Source organism: Somniosus microcephalus, unplaced genomic scaffold, assembly GCF_052327205.1.
Source record: "Somniosus microcephalus isolate GS21.2 unplaced genomic scaffold, FLI_Smic_1.0 unresolved_chr7, whole genome shotgun sequence".
Lineage (NCBI taxonomy): Eukaryota > Metazoa > Chordata > Chondrichthyes > Squaliformes > Somniosidae > Somniosus > Somniosus microcephalus.
This window is the reverse complement of record NW_028225185.1, coordinates 7,861,574-7,874,098: the sequence shown is the minus strand read 5'-3', so window position 1 is coordinate 7,874,098 and position 12,525 is coordinate 7,861,574. Positions and strand designations below refer to the sequence as shown.

The 12,525-nt window shown below is 58.8% G+C and overlaps 1 protein-coding gene across 1 annotated transcript in view; it reads left to right on the top strand.

Annotated features, from left to right (window-relative positions):
• Positions 1 to 12,525, top strand: part of rhbg (Rh family B glycoprotein) — a 50,389-nt gene that overhangs the window by 9,608 nt on the left and 28,256 nt on the right.

The following is a 12,525-nucleotide window of genomic DNA, read 5'->3' as shown; positions in this document are numbered from 1 at the left end:
AGAGGGACATGAGGAGGGAAATTCACAAATCTTTGAAGGTGACAGGGTGAAGTTGAGAAGGGCAGGTGACCAAAAGCTTGGCCAAAGAGGTCGGTTTTAAGGAGCGTCTCAAAGGAGGCGAGAGAGGCGGAGAGGTTTAGGGAGGGGATTCCAGAGCTCGGGGCCCAGGCGCCTGAAGGCACGGCCGCCAATGGTGGAGCGATGGAAATCGGGGGATGCTCAAGAGGCCGGAATTGGAGGAGCGCGGAGATCTGGGAGGGTTGTGGGGCTGGAGGAGGTTACAGAGATCTGGGAGGGTTGTGGGGCTGGAGGAGGTTACAGAGATGGGGAGGGGTGTAGGGCTGGAGGAGGTTACAGAGATAGGGAGGGGTGTAGCGGCTGGAGGAGGTTAGAGATAGGGAGGGGTGTAGGGGCTGGAGGGGGTTACAGAGATAGGGAGGGGTGTAGGGGCTGGAGGAGGTTACAGAGATAGGGAGTGGTGTAGGGGCTGGAGGGAGTTACAGAGATAGAGAGGGGTGTAGGGCTGGAGGAGGTTACAGAGATAGGGAGGGGTGTAGGGGCTGGAGGAGGTTAGAGAGATCGGGAGGGGTGTAGGGCTGGAGGAGGTTACAGAGATAGGGAGGGGTGTAGGGGCTGGAGGGAGTTACAGAGATAGAGAGGGGTGTAGGGGCTGGAGGAGGTTACAGAGATAGGGAGGGGTGTAGGGCTGGAGGGGGTTACAGAGATAGGGAGGGGTGTAGGGCTGGAGGAGGTTACAGAGATAGGGAGGGGTGTAGGGCTGGAGGGGGTTACAGAGATAGGGAGGGGTGTAGGGCTGGAGGAGGTTACAGAGATAGGGAGGGGTGTAGGGGCTGGAGGGGGTTACAGAGATAGGGAGGGGTGTAGGGGCTGGAGGAGGTTACAGAGATAGGGAGGGGTGTAGGGCTGGAGGAGGTTACAGAGATAGGGAGGGGTGTAGGGGCTGGAGGAGGTTAGAGAGATCGGGAGGGGTGTAGGGCTGGAGGAGGCTACAGAGATAGGGAGGGGTGTAGGGGCTGGAGGGAGTTACAGAGATAGAGAGGGGTGTAGGGCTGGAGGGGGTTACAGAGATAGGGAGGGGTGTAGGGCTGGAGGAGGTTACAGAGATAGGGAGGGGTGTAGGGCTGGAGGGGGTTACAGAGATAGGGAGGGGTGTAGGGCTGGAGGAGGTTACAGAGATAGGGAGGGGTGTAGGGGCTGGAGGGGGTTACAGAGATAGGGAGGGGTGTAGGGGCTGGAGGAGGTTACAGAGATAGGGAGGGGTGTAGGGCTGGAGGAGGTTACAGAGATAGGGAGGGGTGTAGGGCTGGAGGGGGTTACAGAGATAGGGAGGGGTGTAGGGCTGGAGGAGGTTACAGAGATAGGGAGGGGGGTAGGGGCTGGAGGAGGTTACAGAGATAGGGAGGGGTGTAGGGGCTGGAGGAGGTTACAGAGATAGGGAAGGGTGGAGGGCCTGGAGGGGGTTACAGAGATAGGGAGGGGCGTAGGGCTGGAGGGGGTGACAGAGATAGGGAGGGGAGTAGGGGCTGGAGGAGGTTACAGAGATAGGGAGGGGCGTAGGGCTGCAGGAGGTTACAGAGATAGGAAGGGGTGTAGGGGCTGGAGGTTGTTACAGAGATAGGGAGGGGTGTAGGGGCTGGAGGGGGTTACAGAGATGGGGAGGGGCGTAGGGCTGGAGGAGGTTACAGAGATAGGGAGGGGTGTATGGCTGGAGGAGGTTACAGAGATAGGGAGGGGGTTACAGAGATGGGGAGGGGTGTAGGGGCTGGAGGAGGTTACAGAGATAGGGAGGGGAGTAGGGCTGGAGGAGGTTACAGAGATAGGGAGGGTGTAGGGGCTGGAGGAGGTTACAGAGATGGGGAGGGCTGTAGGGCTGGAGGAGGTTACAGAGATAGGGAGGGGTGTAGGGGCTGGAGGGGGTTACAGAGATGGGGAGGGGTGTAGGGCTGGAGGAGGTTACAGAGATAGGGAGGGGTGTAGGGGCTGGAGGAGGTTACAGAGATAGGGAGGGGTGTAGGGCTGGAGGAGGTTACAGAGATGGGGAGGGGTGTAGGGGCTGGGTGGTGTTGCAGAGATAGGGAGGGGTGTAGGGCTGGAGGAGGTTACAGAGATGGGGAGGGGTGTAGGGCTGGAGGAGGTTACAGAGATGGAGAGGGGTGTCGGAGCTGGAGGGGGTTACAGAGATAGGGAGGGGTGTAGGGGCGGGAGAAGGTTACAGAGATAGGGAGGGGTGTAGGGGCTGGAGGGGGTTACAGAGATAGGGAGGGGTGTAGGGGCTGGAGGAGGTTACAGAGATAGGGAGGGGTGTAGGGGCTGGAGGAGGTTACAGAGATAGGGAGGGGTGTAGGGCTGGAGGAGGTTACAGAGATAGGGAGGGGTGTAGGGCTGGAGGGGGTTACAGAGATAGGGAGGGGTGTAGGGCTGGAGGAGGTTACAGAGATAGGGAGGGGTGTAGGGGCTGGAGGAGGTTACAGAGATAGGGAGGGGTGTAGGGGCTGGAGGAGGTTACAGAGATAGGGAGGGGTGTAGGGGCTGGAGGAGGTTAGAGATAGGGAGGGGTGTAGGGGCTGGAGGGGGTTACAGAGATAGGGAGGGGTGTTGGGGCTGGAGGAGGTTACAGAGATAGGGAGGGGTGTAGGGGCTGGAGGGAGTTACAGAGATTGAGAGGGGTGTAGGGCTGGAGGAGGTTACAGAGATAGGGAGGGGTGTAGGGGCTGGAGGAGGTTAGAGAGATCGGGAGGGGTGTAGGGCTGGAGGAGGTTACAGAGATAGGGAGGGGTGTAGGGGCTGGAGGGAGTTACAGAGATAGAGAGGGGTGTAGGGCTGGAGGGGGTTACAGAGATAGGGAGGGGTGTAGGGCTGGAGGAGGTTACAGAGATAGGGAGGGGTGTAGGGCTGGAGGGGGTTACAGAGATAGGGAGGGGTGTAGGGCTGGAGGAGGTTACAGAGATAGGGAGGGGTGTAGGGGCTGGAGGGGGTTACAGAGATAGGGAGGGGTGTAGGGGCTGGAGGAGGTTACAGAGATAGGGAGGGGTGTTGGGCTGGAGGAGGTTACAGAGATAGGGAGGGGTGTAGGGGCTGGAGGAGGTTAGAGAGATCGGGAGGGGTGTAGGGCTGGAGGAGGTTACAGAGATAGGGAGGGGTGTTGGGGCTGGAGGGAGTTACAGAGATAGAGAGGGGTGTAGGGCTGGAGGGGGTTACAGAGATAGGGAGCGGTGTAGGGCTGGAGGAGGTTACAGAGATAGGGAGGGGTGTAGGGCTGGAGGGGGTTACAGAGATAGGGAGGGGTGTAGGGCTGGAGGAGGTTACAGAGATAGGGAGGGGTGTAGGGGCTGGAGGGGGTTACAGAGATAGGGAGGGGTGTAGGGGCTGGAGGAGGTTACAGAGATAGGGAGGGGTGTAGGGCTGGAGGAGGTTACAGAGATAGGGAGGGGTGTAGGGCTGGAGGGGGTTACAGAGATAGGGAGGGGTGTAGGGCTGGAGGAGGTTACAGAGATAGGGAGGGGTGTAGGGGCTGGAGGAGGTTACAGAGATAGGGAGGGGTGTAGGGGCTGGAGGAGGTTACAGAGATAGGGAAGGTTGTAGGGCCTGGAGGGGGTTACAGAGATAGGGAGGGGCGTAGGGCTGGAGGGGTTTACAGAGATAGGGAGGGGAGTAGGGGCTGGAGGAGGTTACAGAGATAGGGAGGGGCGTAGGGCTGCAGGAGGTTACAGAGATAGGAAGGGGTGTAGGGGCTGGAGGTTGTTACAGAGATAGGGAGGGGTGTAGGGGCTGGAGGGGGTTACAGAGATGGGGAGGGGCGTAGGGCTGGAGGAGGTTACAGAGATAGGGAGGGGTGTATGGCTGGAGGAGGTTACAGAGATAGGGAGGGGGTTACAGAGATGGGGAGGGGTGTAGGGGCTGGAGGAGGTTACAGAGATAGGGAGGGGTGTAGGGCTGGAGGAGGTTACAGAGATAGGGAGGGTGTAGGGGCTGGAGGAGGTTACAGAGATGGGGAGGGGTGTAGGGCTGGAGGAGGTTACAGAGATAGGGAGGGGTGTAGGGGCTGGAGGGGGTTACAGAGATGGGGAGGGGTGTAGGGCTGGAGGAGGTTACAGAGATAGGGAGGGGTGTAGGGGCTGGAGGAGGTTACAGAGATAGGGAGGGGTGTAGGGGCTGGAGGAGGTTAGAGATAGGGAGGGGTGTAGGGGCTGGAGGGGGTTACAGAGATAGGGAGGGGTGTTGGGGCTGGAGGAGGTTACAGAGATAGGGAGGGGTGTAGGGGCTGGAGGGAGTTACAGAGATTGAGAGGGGTGTAGGGCTGGAGGAGGTTACAGAGATAGGGAGGGGTGTAGGGGCTGGAGGAGGTTAGAGAGATCGGGAGGGGTGTAGGGCTGGAGGAGGTTACAGAGATAGGGAGGGGTGTAGGGGCTGGAGGGAGTTACAGAGATAGAGAGGGGTGTAGGGCTGGAGGGGGTTACAGAGATAGGGAGGGGTGTAGGGCTGGAGGAGGTTACAGAGATAGGGAGGGGTGTAGGGCTGGAGGGGGTTACAGAGATAGGGAGGGGTGTAGGGCTGGAGGAGGTTACAGAGATAGGGAGGGGTGTAGGGGCTGGAGGGGGTTACAGAGATAGGGAGGGGTGTAGGGGCTGGAGGAGGTTACAGAGATAGGGAGGGGTGTTGGGCTGGAGGAGGTTACAGAGATAGGGAGGGGTGTAGGGGCTGGAGGAGGTTAGAGAGATCGGGAGGGGTGTAGGGCTGGAGGAGGTTACAGAGATAGGGAGGGGTGTTGGGGCTGGAGGGAGTTACAGAGATAGAGAGGGGTGTAGGGCTGGAGGGGGGTTACAGAGATAGGGAGCGGTGTAGGGCTGGAGGAGGTTACAGAGATAGGGAGGGGTGTAGGGCTGGAGGGGGTTACAGAGATAGGGAGGGGTGTAGGGCTGGAGGAGGTTACAGAGATAGGGAGGGGTGTATGGGCTGGAGGGGGTTACAGAGATAGGGAGGGGTGTAGGGGCTGGAGGAGGTTACAGAGATAGGGAGGGGTGTAGGGCTGGAGGAGGTTACAGAGATAGGGAGGGGTGTAGGGCTGGAGGGGGTTACAGAGATAGGGAGGGGTGTAGGGCTGGAGGAGGTTACAGAGATAGGGAGGGGTGTAGGGGCTGGAGGAGGTTACAGAGATAGGGAGGGGTGTAGGGGCTGGAGGAGGTTACAGAGATAGGGAAGGTTGTAGGGCCTGGAGGGGGTTACAGAGATAGGGAGGGGCGTAGGGCTGGAGGGGTTTACAGAGATAGGGAGGGGAGTAGGGGCTGGAGGAGGTTACAGAGATAGGGAGGGGCGTAGGGCTGCAGGAGGTTACAGAGATAGGAAGGGGTGTAGGGGCTGGAGGTTGTTACAGAGATAGGGAGGGGTGTAGGGGCTGGAGGGGGTTACAGAGATGGGGAGGGGCGTAGGGCTGGAGGAGGTTACAGAGATAGGGAGGGGTGTATGGCTGGAGGAGGTTACAGAGATAGGGAGGGGGTTACAGAGATGGGGAGGGGTGTAGGGGCTGGAGGAGGTTACAGAGATAGGGAGGGGTGTAGGGCTGGAGGAGGTTACAGAGATAGGGAGGGTGTAGGGGCTGGAGGAGGTTACAGAGATGGGGAGGGGTGTAGGGCTGGAGGAGGTTACAGAGATAGGGAGGGGTGTAGGGGCTGGAGGGGGTTACAGAGATGGGGAGGGGTGTAGGGCTGGAGGAGGTTACAGAGATAGGGAGGGGTGTAGGGGCTGGAGGAGGTTACAGAGATAGGGAGGGGTGTAGGGCTGGAGGAGGTTACAGAGATGGGGAGGGGTGTAGGGGCTGGGTGGTGTTGCAGAGATAGGGAGGGGTGTAGGGCTGGAGGAGGTTACAGAGATGGGGAGGGGTGTAGGGCTGGAGGAGGTTACAGAGATGGAGAGGGGTGTCGGAGCTGGAGGGGGTTACAGAGATAGGGAGGGGTGTAGGGGCGGGAGAAGGTTACAGAGATAGGGAGGGGTGTAGGGGCTGGAGGGGGTTACAGAGATAGGGAGGGGTGTAGGGGCTGGAGGAGGTTACAGAGATAGGGAGGGGTGTAGGGGCTGGAGGAGGTTACAGAGATAGGGAGGGGTGTAGGGCTGGAGGAGGTTACAGAGATAGGGAGGGGTGTAGGGCTGGAGGGGGTTACAGAGATAGGGAGGGGTGTAGGGCTGGAGGAGGTTACAGAGATAGGGAGGGGTGTAGGGGCTGGAGGAGGTTACAGAGATAGGGAGGGGTGTAGGGGCTGGAGGAGGTTACAGAGATAGGGAGGGGTGTAGGGGCTGGAGGAGGTTAGAGATAGGGAGGGGTGTAGGGGCTGGAGGGGGTTACAGAGATAGGGAGGGGTGTTGGGGCTGGAGGAGGTTACAGAGATAGGGAGGGGTGTAGGGGCTGGAGGGAGTTACAGAGATAGAGAGGGGTGTAGGGCTGGAGGGGGTTACAGAGATAGGGAGGGGTGTAGGGCTGGAGGAGGTTACAGAGATAGGGAGGGGTGTAGGGCAGGAGGGGGTTACAGAGATAGGGAGGGGTGTAGGGCTGGAGGAGGTTACAGAGATAGGGAGGGGTGTAGGGGCTGGAGGGGGTTACAGAGATAGGGAGGGGTGTACGGGCTGGAGGAGGTTACAGAGATAGGGAGGGGTGTTGGGCTGGAGGAGGTTACAGAGATAGGGAGGGGTGTAGGGGCTGGAGGAGGTTAGAGAGATCGGGAGGGGTGTAGGGCTGGAGGAGGTTACAGAGATAGGGAGGGGTGTTGGGGCTGGAGGGAGTTACAGAGATAGAGAGGGGTGTAGGGCTGGAGGGGGTTACAGAGATAGGGAGGGGTGTAGGGCTGGAGGAGGTTACAGAGATAGGGAGGGGTGTAGGGGCTGGAGGGGGTTACAGAGATAGGGAGGGGTGTAGGGGCTGGAGGAGGTTACAGAGATAGGGAGGGGTGTAGGGCTGGAGGAGGTTACAGAGATAGGGAGGGGTGTAGGGCTGGAGGGGGTTACAGAGATAGGGAGGGGTGTAGGGCTGGAGGAGGTTACAGAGATAGGGAGGGGTGTAGGGGCTGGAGGAGGTTACAGAGATAGGGAGGGGTGTAGGGGCTGGAGGAGGTTACAGAGATAGGGAGGGGTGTAGGGGCTGGAGGAGGTTACAGAGATAGGGAGGGGTGTAGGGCCTGGAGTGGGTTACAGAGATAGGGAGGGGCGTAGGGCTGGAGGGGGTTACAGAGATAGGGAGGGGAGTAGGGGCTGGAGGAGGTTACAGAGATAGGGAGGGGCGTAGGGCTGCAGGAGGTTACAGAGATAGGAAGGGGTGTAGGGGCTGGAGGTTGTTACAGAGATAGGGAGGGGTGTAGGGGCTGGAGGGGGTTACAGAGATGGGGAGGGGCGTAGGGCTGGAGGAGGTTACAGAGATAGGGAGGGGTGTATGGCTGGTGGAGGTTACAGAGATAGGGAGGGGGTTACAGAGATGGGGAGGGGTGTAGGGGCTGGAGGAGGTTACAGAGATAGGGAGGGGTGTAGGGCTGGAGGAGGTTACAGAGATAGGGAGGGTGTAGGGGCTGGAGGAGGTTACAGAGATGGGGAGGGGTGTAGGGCTGGAGGAGGTTACAGAGATAGGGAGGGGTGTAGGGGCTGGAGGCGGTTACAGAGATGGGGAGGGGTGTAGGGCTGGAGGAGGTTACAGAGATAGGGAGGGGTGTAGGGGCTGGAGGAGGTTACAGAGATAGGGAGGGCTGTAGGGCTGGAGGAGGTTACAGAGATGGGGAGGGGTGTAGGGGCTGGGGGGTGTTGCAGAGATAGGGAGGGGTGTAGGGCTGGAGGAGGTTACAGAGATGGGGAGGGGTGTAGGGCTGGAGGAGGTTACAGAGATGGAGAGGGGTGTAGGAGCTGGAGGGGGTTACAGAGATAGGGAGGGGTGTAGGGGCGGGAGAAGGTTACAGAGATAGGGAGGGGTGTAGGGGCTGGAGGGGGTTACAGAGATAGGGAGGGGTGTAGGGGCTGGAGGAGGTTACAGAGATAGGGAGGGGTGTAGGGGCTGGAGGAGGTTACAGAGATAGGGAGGGGTGTAGGGGCTGGAGGAGGTTACAGAGATGGGGAGGGGTGTAGGGCTGGAGGTGGTTACAGAGATAGGGAGGGGTGTAGGGGCTGGAGGAGGTTACAGAGATGGGGAGGGGTGTAGGGGCTGGAGGAGGTTACAGAGATGGGGAGGGGTGTAGGGCTGGAGGAGGTTACAGAGATAGGGAGGGGTGTAGGGGCGGGAGAAGGTTACAGAGATAGGGAGGGGTGTAGGGGCTGGAGGGGGTTACAGAGATAGGGAGGGGTGTAGGGGCTGGAGGAGGTTACAGAGATAGGGAGGGGTGTAGGGGCTGGAGGAGGTTACAGAGATAGGGAGGGGTGTAGGGGCTGGAGGAGGTTACAGAGATGGGGAGGGGTGTAGGGCTGGAGGAGGTTACAGAGATAGGGAGGGGTGTAGGGGCTGGAGGAGGTTACAGAGATGGGGAGGGGTGTTGGGGCTGGAGGAGGTTACAGAGATAGGGACGGGTGTCGGGCTGGAGGAGGTTACAGAGATAGGGAGGGTTGTAGGGGCTGGAGGGGGTTACAGAGATAGGGAGGGGTGTAGGGCTGGAGGAGATTACAGAGATAGGGAGGGTTGTAGGGGCTGGAGGGGGTTACAGAGATAGGGAGGGGTGTAGGGGCTGGAGGAGGTTACAGAGATAGTGAGGGGTGTAGGGGCTGGAGGAGGTTACAGAGATAGGGAGGGGTGTAGGGGCTGGAGGAGGTTACAGAGATAGGGAGGGGTGTAGGGGCTGGAGGAGGTTGCAGAGATAGGGAGGGGTGTAGGGCTGGAGGAGGTTCCAGAGATAGGGAGGGTTGTAGGGGCTGGAGGGGGTTACAGTGATGGGGAGGGGGGCGAGGAGGCCATGGAGGGATTTGAAGACGAGGATGAGAATTTTGAAATCGAGGCGTTGCCGGACTGAGAGCCAATGTAAGTCAGCGAGCAACAGGGGGTGACGGGTGAACGGGACTCGGTGCGAGTTAGGACACGGGGGCTGCAGGAGTTTCAGATGAGCTGATGGTTACGGAGGGTGGGAGGTTGGAGGCCCGGCCGGGAGAGCATTGGAAATGAGCAGCGCAAGAAGGCAGTCCAGTCACACACAGAGCCAGCAAGGTGTCGGGGGTGGTGGGGAGGGGGCGGAGGTGGTGGTGAGGTGCGACCCATTTCTTACTTGTTTTTGCATTCTTGAGAATCCAGTTTGCTATCAAGTGTGAACCTGGACTGGTAATGAACAATGCATGATTCGAGCTAGGGCCTATTTGCCATTGCTGAGGGACACTTGCTACCTTAACGTTGCTTTCAGAGTACACACAATGGTGAATGTAGATTTGCAGGATCCTGTGTTAAATGCAGGATCTGCCATCTACAAGGCACAAGTCAGGAGTGTGATGGAATACTCTCCACTTGCCTGGATGAGTGCAGCTCCAACAACACTCAAGAAGCTCGACACCATCCAGGACAAAGCAGCCCGCTTGATCGGCACCCCATCCACCACCTTAAACATTCACTCCCTCCACCACCGGCGCACCGTGGCTGCAGTGTGTACCATCTACAAGATGCACTGCAGCAACTCGCCAAGGCTTCTTCGGCAGCACCTCCCAAACCCGCGATCTCTTCCACCTAGAAGGAGAAGGGCAGCAGGCGCATGGGAACACCGCCACCTCCAAGTTCCCCTCCAAGTCACACACACCATCCCAACTTGGAAATATATCGGCCGTTCCTTCATCGTCGCTGGGTCAAAATCCTGGAACTCCCTCCCTAACAGCACTGTGGGAGCACCTTCACCACACGGGACTGCAGCGGTTCAAGAAGGCGGCTCACCACCACCTTCTCAAGGGGCAACTAGGGATGGGCAATAAATGCCGGCCTCGCCAGCGACGCCCACATCCCGAGAATGAATTAAAAAAAACCTTGGCCTAGAAATTGGGTTGGGGCGCCAAAGTGGCGCAAAAGTCGGCGGAGCGCAGGATTAAGCGCAGCGATCGGAGTGATACCGATCGCCAGAAATTCAGTTTCAGTGCCCCTCGAGGGAGACGGGGCGAGGCTCGAGGCGCTCCGCGTCCCTCTTCGGGCGCTGAAACTGATTATCGCAGCGCAACGTGCCGCAGCGCCACACGCCGCGGCACGGCACGCTGCGGTACTGCAGGCCTTCCTCCCACTGTTAAGGGGGAGGGGCCTGCAACAGCGCGATCCCCGCTCGCGAGTGCCGGCAAATGAGCCCGGCACCAAGGAGAAGTGCCGGGCCCTCGGGGAACAGCCGGCAATGCCGCCGGGGGGGGGGGGGGTTAGGAGGCCGGGGACGGAGGTGCCGGCAGGCGGCCACCGAAAAAGCGGCCGCCCCGCACCTCCACCTTAACTTGCGCCGCTGCCGGCACAGTAAGGCCCCGTGAACCGGGCGCGGGTAGCGAGCGGCGCAACTGCCGGCGTTCGCTACCAAATATCGCGAACGGGGCACGAATGGGGCGCTGCGCACACCGATGACATCATCGGTGGCAGCGCAGCACAAATGCCTAACGCCACCATTAGCGCCCCTACTGAATATCGCGGGAGGTGCAGCCAGTGGCGCTACAGCCACTGACTGCCTCTTTAGGCGCTAACAGCTGGCGCTACTCACCCAATTTCTCCCCCTGTGTTTAATGCAGGCTGGCAGTGTCTCGGCCCTGGTGCCCTTAGCTTATCTGAGGAAGGATGTTCCTGCCACGGAGGGAGTGCAGCGAAGATTCACCAGGCTGATACCTGGGATGGCAGGAATGACGTATGAGGAGAGATTGGGTCGATTGGGCTTGTACTCGTTGGAGTTTAGAAGAATGAGAGGGGAAACTAAAATTCGAACAGGACTAGACAGACTAGATGCAGGAAGGATGTTCCCGATGGCCGGGGAGTCCAGAACCAGGGGTCACAGTCTAAGGATAAGGGGTAAGCCATTTAGGGCAGAGATGAGGAGGAATTTCTTCACCCAGAGAGTGGTGAACCTGTGGAATTCTCTGCCACAGAGGGCAGTTGAGGCCAATTCAATAAATATATTCAAGAAGGAGTTAGATATATTTCTTAAGGCTAAAGGGATATGGGGAGAAGGCAGGGACAGGGTACTGGAATTTGGATGATCAGCCATGATCTCATTGAATGGCGGAGCAGGCTCGAGGGGCCGAATGGCCTCCTCCTGCTCCTATCTTCTGTTTCTTAGAAACATCTCTCTGCGGGAGAGCAGGGCTAGGATTTAATTAAGACAGACACCTTACCATTAGCTCATCTTCCAGATCTAGCTCTTCACCAAGTAAAGGACGGAATGGAACAACCGAGAGAGTTAACCCTTCCTGGCCAAAATAAAGATCTCGCATTTCTCCAGCGCCTTTCACCACCTCAGGACGTCCCAAAGAGCCTTCACAGCCAATGAAGTACTTTTGAAGTGTGGTCACTGTTGTAATTTAAAAAAAATTGTTTTAATTCATTGATGGGATGTGGGCGTCGCTGGCTAGGCCTGCATTTAGTGCCCATCCCTAATTGCCCTTGAGAAGATGGTGGTGAGCCGCCTTCTTGAACCGCTGCAGTCCGTATGGTGTAGGTACACCCACAATGCTGTTAGGAAGGTAATGTAGGAAACGTGGCAGCCAATTTGCGCATGGCAAGCTCCCACAAACAGCGATGTTCGCGACCCCCCCCCCCCCCCGCATCCGCTTCCCTTTCCCAGGTGACGGCAAACAGCGACGGGTTTGGGATCCACGGGCCCCGGCCCCTTCCCCCTTACCCAGCCGCTATTCGACTGCAGAAGGCCTCGCGGAGAACCCCCCTCTTGCTTGCCTCGCCTGAGCGCCCTCGGGCGCGCAAGAAGCCTCGCCGAATAGCGACCGGAAGCCGATTTTTATCGCCCACCCGTGCCGCCCCTCCCCTTGCACCCAGTTCATCTTGCCAGGAGATGGCGTAACTGATATCGAACTGTAACTCCGGCTGGGATCTTCCTCACCCTCCGCCAATTCCTGTGCCACCCCGGGGCGGGCCCTCGGGCGAGGGCGCGGCCTGACACTGTGGAGTTTGCACATTCTCCCCGTGTTTGCGTGGGTTTCCTCCGGGTACTCGGTTTCCTCCCACAGTCCAAAGATGTGCGGGTTAGGTTGATTGGCTATGATAAATTGACCCTTAGTGTTAGGGGGACTAAATACGTGGGGTTACGGGGATAGGGTGGGATATGTGTTGGTGTAGGGGTTACGGGGATCGGGTGGGATATGTGTCGGTGCAGGCTCGATGGGCCGAAATGGCCTCTATCTGCACTGTGGGGTATCTGTGATATCTGTGATCTGTGATCTGTGACACCCGAGTCTGGCTGGGCGCCTTTCACTTGTATCCAAACGAGGGACCTAGCACCTCAACCAACATCACTAAAACCGATGATCTGGTGATTTATCACGTCGCTGTTTGTGGGAGCTTGCTGTGCGCTAATTGGCTGCCGCATTTCCTACATTCAC